This window comes from Zingiber officinale, chromosome 10B, assembly GCF_018446385.1.
Source record: "Zingiber officinale cultivar Zhangliang chromosome 10B, Zo_v1.1, whole genome shotgun sequence".
NCBI lineage: Eukaryota > Viridiplantae > Streptophyta > Magnoliopsida > Zingiberales > Zingiberaceae > Zingiber > Zingiber officinale.
The window spans coordinates 8,966,544-8,978,121 of record NC_056005.1 but is presented as its reverse complement, the minus strand read 5'-3'; the positions used below and the strand labels follow the sequence as shown (position 1 = coordinate 8,978,121).

The 11,578-nt window shown below is 40.3% G+C and overlaps 1 long non-coding RNA gene across 3 annotated transcripts; it reads right to left on the bottom strand.

Annotated features, from left to right (window-relative positions):
* Positions 1–4,770: 4,770 nt before the first annotated feature.
* LOC122028632 lies at positions 4,771–9,977 on the bottom strand. Of its 3 annotated transcripts, none has more exons than XR_006124889.1 (4): positions 9,393–9,977; positions 9,182–9,299; positions 5,362–5,444; positions 4,771–5,277 (listed from the first exon to the last, which is right to left on the bottom strand). It is a non-coding gene; the product is annotated as an uncharacterized LOC122028632 (long non-coding RNA). The 3 variants fall into 3 exon arrangements; XR_006124891.1 differs by having other exon boundaries at positions 5,362–5,440; XR_006124890.1 differs by having other exon boundaries at positions 4,772–5,234.
* Positions 9,978–11,578: the final 1,601 nt, after the last annotated feature.

Genomic DNA, 11,578 nt, shown 5'->3' with positions numbered 1-11,578 from the left:
TTAAGTTAGGGTAAACCATAAACAAATAGTTATAATTTTTGCAAAAAAAAATTACAAGTACAGAAATTAAGTTCAAAAATAAAAAAGATTAAATTGTACTAAATTTTTTTTGTAACTACAGAAATTAAGTACAAAAATAAAAAAGATTAAAATTGTACTACCTCCCCCTAGACTTAATCTTTACTACTCTCCCTTTTGATCATATTAAAAGTGGGGTACACTAATCATATTACTTGGAAGGTCTAAAAAAGTCTAAGGAAAAAAATGAAAAGTTAAGTTTCAAAAAATTTGATTTAAAAAAAAAACTCCTTTAATAATAAAAACTTTAGCAAGGGTTGAATAGGAAAAATTTCACAGAAAGTTGAATTTTTGATAAATTTTTTAAAAAATTGCATTTGAACACTAGCTCATAAAAATTTCTAACAAAAAAAACATTTCAAGAGATTGTTTAGATTAACTTAAACAAATTTTAATGATTAGACCTTTAAATAAATTTTTCTAATAAAAATTTAAAGTATTAGTTGAATGTTTCACTGTAAGTCAATTAAACATTCAATTCAATAATTGGCTTCCAGGCTGTGGTGAGACACTAAACCTTCTTGGTTATTGAAACATCAACCACTTCTAGACAAAGTCTCTTAAAGAATTTAAACATTTAACTTTATTTCTGAAAGCTCTAAGAAAATAATTAATCTAAATATGATTTTGGAACCCAAAATAGGTTCCTTCCTACATGATTAATCAAAAATTTCTTAGGAATATATTTTTGTGATATTTTCCTAATTTAGCCCTTATGGTATTTAAAGTACCCATTTAAATTATTATATCTCTTAATATTTTGATTATTTGAGCATGCACAATTTTTCAAATATTCTATTTCTATTTTCAAGTTGGCATTTTCTATTTTAAAATTATCAAACAAATCTAAGAGGCATGCAGTGACTAATTGTCTTTTCAAGTCTATATTTTCTTTTTCTAATTTTACTAGATCCTTAGAAAGAATCTTAATAAATTGAAATGACTTTTCAGGAGATAAGACACGAACCTGACTTACCTCATATTCTGATGCTCCTCTTTCATCGTACCTTTCCTCTGATGATCCTCCCCCTTCATCGATGCTCATCTCTGAGATGCTTTCGTCTTCCTTTTAATGGTCTGCCATTAGGGCTAGTCCGGCGTAGGCTTCAATTTCGGATTAGGATGACGTGTCCTCCCACATCGCCTTTAGATTATGTTTGGGTCGGGCTGACTTCTTGTTCTTCTCCTTGTCATTGTTCTTCAATTTTGGGCAGTCATCATTGATGTGCCCTTCTTCGTTGCAGTTGTGACATTGGGTCTTCCTTTTGTTTTGATAATGCTTTCTCGTCTACAATTTAAATTTATTAGATTTAAAAAATTTGTTAAATTTTCTTACTAATAGCGCTGCTTCATCTTCGTCGATTGACGCTTCTGAGTCTGGATTGTCTGTTCTTGCCTTTAGGACAATGTTCTGACTAGTCTCCCTTTTCATCTCTGCACATCTAGATTCATAAAGTTCAAAGGTGAAAAAAAGATTTTCTAATGAACTTACTTCTAGGTCCTTAGATATATAAAATGAGTCGACTATAGAGGTCCACTTAGGTGTCTTAGGGAATACATTTAAAGTCTACCTTAATAAATCTCAGTTTGTTACCTTTTCTCCAAGATTTGTGAGTCTGGTGATGAGTTCTTTGATCCTCGAGTGCAGATGTGTGACTGTTTTGCTTTCTTCTTTCTGAAGATTCCTTAGTTGGTTCCGGAGAAGATCCCGTCTCACAAGCTTTGCTTCCGAAATTCCTTCGTGTAGTTCTAGGAACTTCTACCAAAATTCCTTTGCTAATTCATAATTCCTTATCCTATTTACTTCTTGGGGTGTTAGTACGCTGAGTATGTGGAACTCGGCTCGTCCTTTCGCTATGAAGTCTGCTTGCTCCTTCTTGCTCCATTGGTATTCTTCGTTTTCATTTCCTTGTTGGTCTTTGAGAGCTACAAAACCATATTTAATTATCAAAAGAATTTCAAAATCAGTTTTAAAAAATACCTCCATGCGTTTTTTCCATAATGCAAATTCTCCCTCGAACTTCAGCGGGCAGATGCTTAGTCCGACCATCGTCTTAGTGCTTCAGTCGGCAGTTAGTCCTTCTAAGGAATTCAGGCTCTGATACCACTTGTAGGACCCTTGGTGACCGGCTAGGGGGGTGAATAGCCCTACAAAGAAAAACAACCTTTCTCTATCGTTATACCTTAATAATTATCAACACTTGCATAAAATAATTTAAAAGACTAAAAAAGATGAGACACATAGAAATTACTTGGTTACAACCGAGGAGGTTGTTAATCCAAGGAAGATGTAAATCTCACTAAAATTCTCCTCTGGGTGGAGAAGCCTCTTACAGCAGTTAGATCTCACAACTAGAAAACTAAATAAGAGATATCGTTTACAAGTGTTTATCTAAGCTTCTGGGACTAGGGTTGTATTTATAGCCCTCGTCGGGGCCCTTGGAAGGGGTCCAGGCGCCTGGAAGGGGATAAACTTTTATCCCCGTCGTAACGTAAGGCGCCACGTTGCGTTCCGGATAACTTTTGGTTCCGGGCGCTCGAAAGGGTTCCGGGTGCTCGGACTAGAAAGTCAACTTCCAGTTGACTTTTTGGTTCGAGTCTTCCACTCCGGCCCCGCTCGAATTGGTCTGGATCTTCCACTCTGGCTCCACTCGCTTGGGTGATCTCAGTCATCCGGAATAGGGCTCACCCGAACCCAACTTCCGGCCTTCGAGCTATCTTCTGCTCCGATTTCTCGTCCCTCGGAAATGTCGCGCGCCTCCTTCTTGTCCGCCCGCATACTCTTTCACAGCACCTCATCCCTCAAACGCACCGAGCCCGTCGGCTCTCTTCCGTGTCGTCCTTCTCGCTAGCTGCGCCTTTCTCTCGACTTCCTGTGCTCTTAAGTTCCTACACACTTAGACACAAGGGTTAAATACTAACGGACCTAACTTGACTTGGTTGATCGCATCAAACTACCTTGGGGTACTAACACTTTATCTTTCCGAATATCCCAAGCGGGTGCATCTTTAGAAGATGATCTTTAGGGCCTCTCCGCTCAGCCAATATCATCAAAGGGAGTATGAAACAATGCTCGGTGATATGCAAGCGGGGATGGGGACATAGGTGGAAGGTTGCTCCGCTGTAAAGGTGTATGCATGAATCCGATCGGAGGAGGAGGGATCTGTTGGAACCTAGTCGACCCTTCCACTCGAGTCCCTCGTTCGGTCTGTGGGTCCATCATCGATACAGCCAGGTCATTTGGCAAAGGACACTCGGCTGCTACTTGTTGCTATTGCATTAACTTCTACGCTCGGGTGGTTATTAGCAACTCCAAGTATTCTTGCGACAAAGTAATTGTAGAAAATCCTCCGGTCTTCTCTATCTTCGTGTTTCAGATTTAGGCGAACCTTCCCACAGACGACGCCAAATTTGATCTTGTCTGAAATCATGGAAGATGATGCACTCGATAGGTGGCTTTGACGTTTGAGATAAAAGCAAAGGACGTTGAGCGATCCTGCGTGTCAAAAAAGAGCACAAAGGGAAAAAAATGTCAGCAACCGGGTCAAGGAGGGGTCCCTAGCATAGGCACTTTGATGCTCAAGTCAATCGAGTGATCGAGAAGAAAAAGAATGCAGTGAATAGTAGAAATGAACAATGAACTTTGAGTGTGTAATGTTGCGTATTTGTGCCTTTAGGAAGAAACTTCTTATATAGTGTTAATTTTTCTCTATGCACGAATATCATTGCATTTCCTAAAAAAGATCGACTTTTTTGACATTCTGACACCTTTTCTGAAAATGGACCCACCACTTCTGTGATTTGCATATTAGATGTTTTTATTGTAAAAATTGCATAGGGAATATTCCCTTAATTATCTGACAACCGTTACATAAAATGCCAAAAAGGAATATTAGGTCGTTGGATTGATGAATCATTAATATGCTTTGATGGTAGGCTAACCGAGTTACCTTTATTGTCCGATCGAACCCCGTTTACCAACATGGTCGGGTCAGTTAAGGAATGATGTCACTCTCAAGGACTCGGCCTCTCCGTTCATCCTCTCCACTTAGCTAAAGAGCCCGATCTGGTCGTATGCCTAGCATATTCGATCGGACCATAGATTCGATCAGCTAGAATACTCGGCCGAGACATGTGATCGTACTAGCCTTGAGTGATCAAGAGGACTCAACTCTAAATCTCGGAATAACAACTCGTGGTTTCATCAAAATCTTGAGGGACTCATGATCTAATCAAACCAGAGGTCCACTCGGCTAGACCACTCGGTCGATATATATGACCGTGCTAGTCCCGGTATATATATATATATATATATATATATATATATATATATATATATATATATATATATATATATATATATATATATAATAATTAAGCAAAAAATTATTATAAAAATTTGTCTACATCATCCGTTTTCATTCCTAAGTGGCAGATGGAATAAACCCACTAGGATCACTCACGGGAAAAGGGCCCTTTCCAACCAAACATTTCATTACGAATCTCCTTTTGGAGACCTTCCCGAATCCATTCAGTAATCTCACACACCATCACAAAAGCGTGCTTAAAGAAAACAATTGCTATCAGAAGAAACAAAACCCAACACTTAGAATAATCTCGCAACTCAATCAACTAAATTAGCACACAACGGTAGCTTTCACGGGAGAAAAAGGGGATATGCTTAGATGCTAAGGGAAACAAATACCTGAAGTGATGGAGATAAAGTGACAACTGAGATAGTGGCGTATATCCTAAGAAGATGCTGTTCCAGTCGTGCAGCTTTTTGTTCACTATAAAAAGAGTCTTCGCCTCACACACACATGTATAATTTAGGATTGAGTCATCATACATTTTGCTACTAGCTAAATAAAGATGTATAGTAGCTGATGTTGCTTTTCTGGTTTTCTGTTTAGTGTAATGGTGGATTGATCCAGGTGATGGATTAGCAGGAGGAATTGTTCTCTCCTCCAGGGCAATTCAAAATCTTTGGCACTCCCTGAGCTTCTCACCATGGTCTCTCCTGATGCTTCCAGTGGAGTTGAGATCAAAGATCATAAGAGGGAAGACTCCAGCACACTTGTTGAATGGAGAAAGAAAGGGGTGATCATGGTCGAAGAGTCTCAGCAGTGAATTCAACTGTTTGTGTTCTTCTTTTTCTAATGTCGAGTTTGGAGAAACAAAGTTAGCCAGAAGGTCCAACTGCGAATGTTCTTAAACGTAACTGTGGTGTATTTTTTTTTAAAAAAAAACAAATAAAGATTTGCTGAAATCATTCCGTCATACCTCATCTTCTCCTTCCTAATCTCGCTGAGTCACTTCAACTTGTAGCCTTGGCCACCCGATCTTGCTGTTGCCTCGCCGACTTCCTGGACCAAAAGTTGGGGGAGAGAAAGTTAAACTAATTTTTGTCTTTGAGAGTAAACATACAATTATAAAGGCGGATAGACACTTAGATTTATATCTTATCAAATGGGTAATTCTTATTGATCAAGTGTTAAATCTTTAAAAATAAGCAGGATAGTACACTTAGATTTGCACCTATATCAATACCCTTACCTGGGTGCAAGCAACAAAGACTACCACCAATTCGGTTAATTCCTACAAGATGATGTTTTAGTTTCTTACTATGTTCACTTTCTTTTGCTGATTCATTTCCCTTTCCATAACTTCCCTCTTTTTATTGCTTATCAGTTCTACAAGTTATAAAGTTAAAAAGTTGTTTATTGTGATAGAATAACCTTTGATTTTTGAACTCGTCTCTCTTCTTGATTATAAGGAGTATACAAAGCATCACATATGGCTGCATGTCAACCAACAAATTCCACGGAGCCATATTATTTGAAAGTCTCATTATTTTACTTAAGCCGTAACATGTGAGAAAATGAAGCAGAAGCTAAATACGACATTAGTTTGGGGAGTAAGTTGCAGATAAATCTGCACAAAACTCAGTTTCTCGTAAGGACTCTAATCCGATCTAAAAACGTAGAGAGATAGTACGCTGGGAACGGTGATTTAATAGTTGATTGAGAGAAGATTTTTTATTATATGAAAAAGTTTTCTTTCGATCCTGTGCACACTCAGACGAGGCAAAAAAACGTCAGTGCTCAAAAATTAGAGAGACCATCTGACGCTCAAGTCAGTGTAATTCCAGACAGGAGAATGAAGAACAGTAAACGACGTGTGTGCGAGAATAAGCTTCAGATGTTCAGAAAACGTACCTTGCCAACGGAGAATACTGCCCCCCATAACCTCCGCAATCGTGAGATGACTAAGAATGTTAGAGGTTGTCGGGTAACAAAAATGGTACAACCTATTCAATAATTGTTCGAAAAATCTTTCATTACTTATATGTATATCTCTTTTATCGTTTATAGCTTACACCATTGATAAGACACTTAAAGGAATATGCTATTATAAGTGATCTGCTGAGTTGAGACACAATAATCATTGAAAAAGATTCTAGCAGAATATTCTCTGACATATAGTTGTTATTCTGACAGGTTGTTAGGATTCTTTGCTTATGTTATTAGCTAAGTATATCTCGACCAGCTTGTAATGCCAGTCATTTTTATATCTGTCCTTGTATTAAGCTACTTTGTTATGTATTGAATGCCATTAGAAATCCGTTCAGAGAATAATATGATGCATTGAACATACTAGAAATTCGTTCAAGAAGCCATATGATAAACTATGCGTGCTGGAAATCCATTTGGGAGTTAATATGAAGCCAAGTGCTTTAAGCCCGACCAACCTTTTACCGGCTGGACATGCATAGGAAGATTTATGGGCATCGGGGAGGCAGGCCCTTATTCTGACTATACCATGACTAGTCAAGTGTAAGATGGGTTGGACTTTTCGTAGACTTATAAAGTTGACTATTTTTAAACATGGTCAGCTATTGACTGACCGGGCATGCTATCTTTTCATTTCAAGAGTAAAGCACTAAACCCCTTATGTTCGACCGGATTAAGGTTCGGTTAGCCTTTTCCTGAACTGCTTATAGTCGGGTTGGGCTAGACCTAAGAGCCTTAGCGCTGGGTGAGCGATGAAGTCGAGTGGGAGATGCTCCCTTCCCTTGACTTTGATTGTCACGTCATCTTGACTTGGACAGCCACGTTACCTTGACTTTAATTGCCACGTCATCTTTTGGGTATGCTCGTTACAATTTGTATCACTAGTCTCCCCTTCAAGTCTAGTCGAAGAAGGTGTAGCTGACTGACTGGATCCAAGTTCGATTTTTGCATGCTTGCTCCTTTTATTAGGGTCGTCTAAAAATTCATGCTTTCATTTACACCTAGGACACTTAGTAACATTTTTTTAAAAACTGCCTATCAGTGGTTAGCTATTCAGAAAAGAGTACCGAGAACACACGGAGAGGCATTTTGGCAGCGGAATGATTTGATTATCACCTCCATCATAAATGCCTATTTATGGGTGAATGTCATGTGACACTACTCCTCGTTCTATGAGACGGCCTCTGATGCACGCTTTTTCGTACGACTCAACGACACATTTTGTTGGACTGTTCTGGGACGGCTAAAAGGGGTTAGATATCCTGCAAACAAAAAAAATGAAAACCAACCATTCTCAAACTCTCAACAGAAAAACACTTGCATAAGTAAAGCAAAGCAGTAAATTAAAAATAGAAAAGAAGAGGCACAAGTATTTACTTGGTTACAACCAGGGAGGTTGTTAATTCAAGGCAAATGAAAGGCGCACTAATATCTCCTTCAGGCGAAGAAGCTTCTTACATCAATGAAGCACAGAAAATAGAAACATAGACTAAAAGAGAGCATGCAAGCGCTGGAATTACAATTTCTGAGTTCGTTGAAAAGCTTCTGGACCAAGGCTATATTTATAACCTTGGTCGGGGCGCCTGTAAGGGTTCCGGGCGCCCTGGGGAGATAAAACTTTATCCCGAACGTTCAGATGACGTCAAACTACGATCCAGTCAAACTTGAACCTCCGGGTGCCCGGAATGGTTCCGAGCGCCGGGAGGTTCGGGCTCTCTACTCTGGTTCAGCTCGCCTTTGGTCTGAGTCTTCTACTCCAGATTCGTCCGCTTGGGTGATCTCGGCCATCCGAAATAGGGCTCATCCGAACCCAAGTTCCGATCTTCTCGAGGAGGCTTCCGCTCCGGCCTCTCATCCCTCGGAATCGCCGCGTGCTTCCTTCTCATCCACCAGCATACTCATCCTCAGTCTTCGTCCCTCGGTCGCACCTCATGTCGACCTTCTCGCTAGCTACGTCTCTTGCTCCTCAAACATTCTTCCGCTTCAACTTCTCATCCCTCGGAACCACTGTACGTTTCCTTCTCGTCCACCGGTGTACTCTTCCATAGTGTCTCATCCCTCGGACGCACCGTGTGTCGTCCTTCTCGCTAGCTACGTCTTCCGTTCGACTACTTGTGCTCCTAAGCTCCTGCACACTTAGACACAAGGTTAACAACACACAGGACCTAACTTAAATTGTTGATCACACTAAAACAACCTTGGGGTTACAACACATTCCTCCTTCCAAATCAATGATCCTCTGTGCATCTGTCGTTTTATCAAATAGTTGTAGTTAAATTATACTTTATAAAAACCCTAAATGGTGCATGCTCTTAGCACTTTGCCTTTCGTCTTTCCTGATTTTCTCTCCAGCGAACTCTCTTCTGCAAACTTCTTCCCTTTTCAGCCCTAAGTGATCTAGTAAGTTGCTTATTCCTTGTTTACTTTGTGTTCTCGCATAGCTTAAGTGTCCTTCGCCCCTAGTATATTCTTATCGGCTTAGATTTTGATGATTTTAATAGAGATTACATCTGCTCTCGATATAAAATCCCTAATGCTCTGTTTACTCTATGGCATGGATTGAGGAAAGAAAGAAAGAAATGAAGGAAAAAAAATCCTTGCAAGAAGGAAAGAGAAAAGAAAACAAAGAAGAGGGAAAAGAAAAGAATCCCTCGAATGGAAGAGAAGAATGAAGAGGTCGCTCACCTGCTCACGGGGATCACACTATAGACCACTTGATGGAGAAAGAAAGCAAAGTGTCATTAATCGCAGTGTCCCACTAGAAAAAGGTCAACGCTTTCAGAATGATTTTGGGGAAGAGATTTATTTACGTGAATTTTGTGGTGAGGTGGTAGAGGAGGACGAGCATCTCCATCTTGCAAGCTCATTTCTAGGGCAGGAATGGGCCCTATTTCCGAATGGCATGAAAGTGTTAGGCTTTGGAGCCACCTGCAGTAGTGCCAGTTCAGGAGAATGATTGATTGGTTGATTAATTTATAGATTGTGGAGAGGAGTTGTGATGGAGATGGGGAGGAGATTGACCTTGAATCTAGAGGGGTCATATTTTTCTAGGTCGAAGAAGTTCTCTGGGCTATGGTGGATGTTTCTGAAGAGCAGCAACACCTTCCATCCCTTAGGAATCAGGTGCCCTACTAATCGCTGGAGTCAAAGATGGAATTGGATGAGCATGGGCATGACAGTGTCAGTTAGCTACTTGCCTTGATACTCCACATCCTCAACGACTTCTCAGAAGGTGAAGAATAGGATGGAAGCCATTCACATGGTTACTGGGATCTCCTTGAGGAGAGCAGCATCTTCTTGGTGTCGACCCAAGCGAGGGGCTCACTCCCTTTACTCCTCGTGATCTCCTTTTGCTCTTCTTGAAAAGTGGGCGGAGGGCAATGGCCTTGACTTTGGCGATGGAGGAGCAGATAGTGTCGGGGAGGAAGGAACGGAGGATGAGGTGGCGGAGGCGAGCGTGGTAAGCTCCTTGTTGGAAGAAGATGTCCTAGGGGTCAATCATGCACTCCTTGCTGGCAAGGAAGGTGGGCTTGAAGAGGTGTGCCTTCATGACAAGCACAAAACGAGTGGCCTCTGGGTTGGACACCATCATGCAGGGGAAGTTGAGGATGTGCATCTTGAAGATGGGCCCCTACCTCTTCTGCTTGAGCAAGAGGAAGGCATTTGGGTTGTTGGAGGCATGCGGTGCAAAGGGCGGACATGGGCTTTCCGCGTGATTTTGGGAGGATGAAAAAATCCAAATAAAATAAAATAATCCACTGATGGATTCAAGAATTCATCTATCCATTATTTGATAAGAATTAAACAACTAAAAGGATGATTAATCCAGCTTCACGAAGTAAACAGTGAAAAATTTTCTATGCGGAAAATTTTCCTCGATTTTAAAATCTGTCCTCCCAAGTAAACAGAGCATAAGAGTTATCGCATCATCATCCATTCCCTTGACGCTCATCCTCCTGTTAACCATATCACTTTATTTAAGGACCAGCTAGTAGTCAGTCTACATTTTCCTATACCTCCATTCCTGTCAGAGATGAGTCGATACTTCAATGTTCCCATGCAACAATTCACCCCGAAAGCCTTTTGCTACATGTGTGGGATATTTATGTTATTTTGCCTATATGACATTCCGCTACACCCCATAATCTCTATCTATTTTCTTTTCTCAAGAAATTAGAGCCAGGGATTTTCCTTTTCCAATCCCACCCAAAATTGATTTTCTTCAAGGATATGCCATCTTTGAACAAGGGTTGAAAATCCTCTTCTTCTTCCTTAAGATGACCAAGCCCGTCACTTGGTCTACCGAATGACAATATTTCCTTTCTCCTCTTCTCACCTTATGAAATTATAAGCATGACCCATCTTTTATCTCATACTCCACTAAGTTGAGTGGTCAATGCTTTAAAATCCACAAATGGCTGCGCAAAGGCTTTCTGTACTTGTTTGGCTTGAGTTCAATTTGAAAGAAGCTTCCCTACTCTTTTGGTAAGCCCTGGTAACTTGGTTATTATATTATCACCAACTGAGGTATTTTTTTATTTTATGCAGTGGACGTCATTTTTGAATCATAGGTCAATGAGAAGATCAATTTGGAAGAAGAAGAACTCCTTGCTTATGAGCGAGCATTATCAGTAGAGTGGACTGCCCAACTGACTGTCCCTTCCAGAGGAGCCTCCGACAGCAAGACGGTTGAATCCAGTGAGGTCGCTGCTTCTGGGAGTTAGGAGACCATACCAATTTTCAACCACCTTCGATTTACCGTCCACCCAGGTCGTAATTTCTCTACTGACCGCCCCTTTACCTACTGACCAGATACTATTGAGGGGTCATTTAACAGATGCATGGGAGAACGCAAGAAACCAACTTAGTGAGCTTAATCCTATGGAGCTGATTGATGAATACTCGTATGAACTTACCAAGGTAATATAATTTTATTTATTCTTTCTTATATTAGATGTCTCTAACATTGTTTGTCTCTAACACTATTTATTGTTTCTCATATTAGAGCCTTGCACAGTAATTGTTTGTCCTAGCTCAGGAAAATGAATCCCTGAGGCAACGCGTCTCTAAGGCTGCTAACATACCCTCCAGCGATTAGCTGAGCGGGTTAGAGGCTCATCTCTAAGAAGCTCAAAGGTTGGAAAAAACTGAGCTCGAGAAAGCGGCCAACTTAAAGACTGCCTTAGAAACTTTTGAAGTCCAACTTC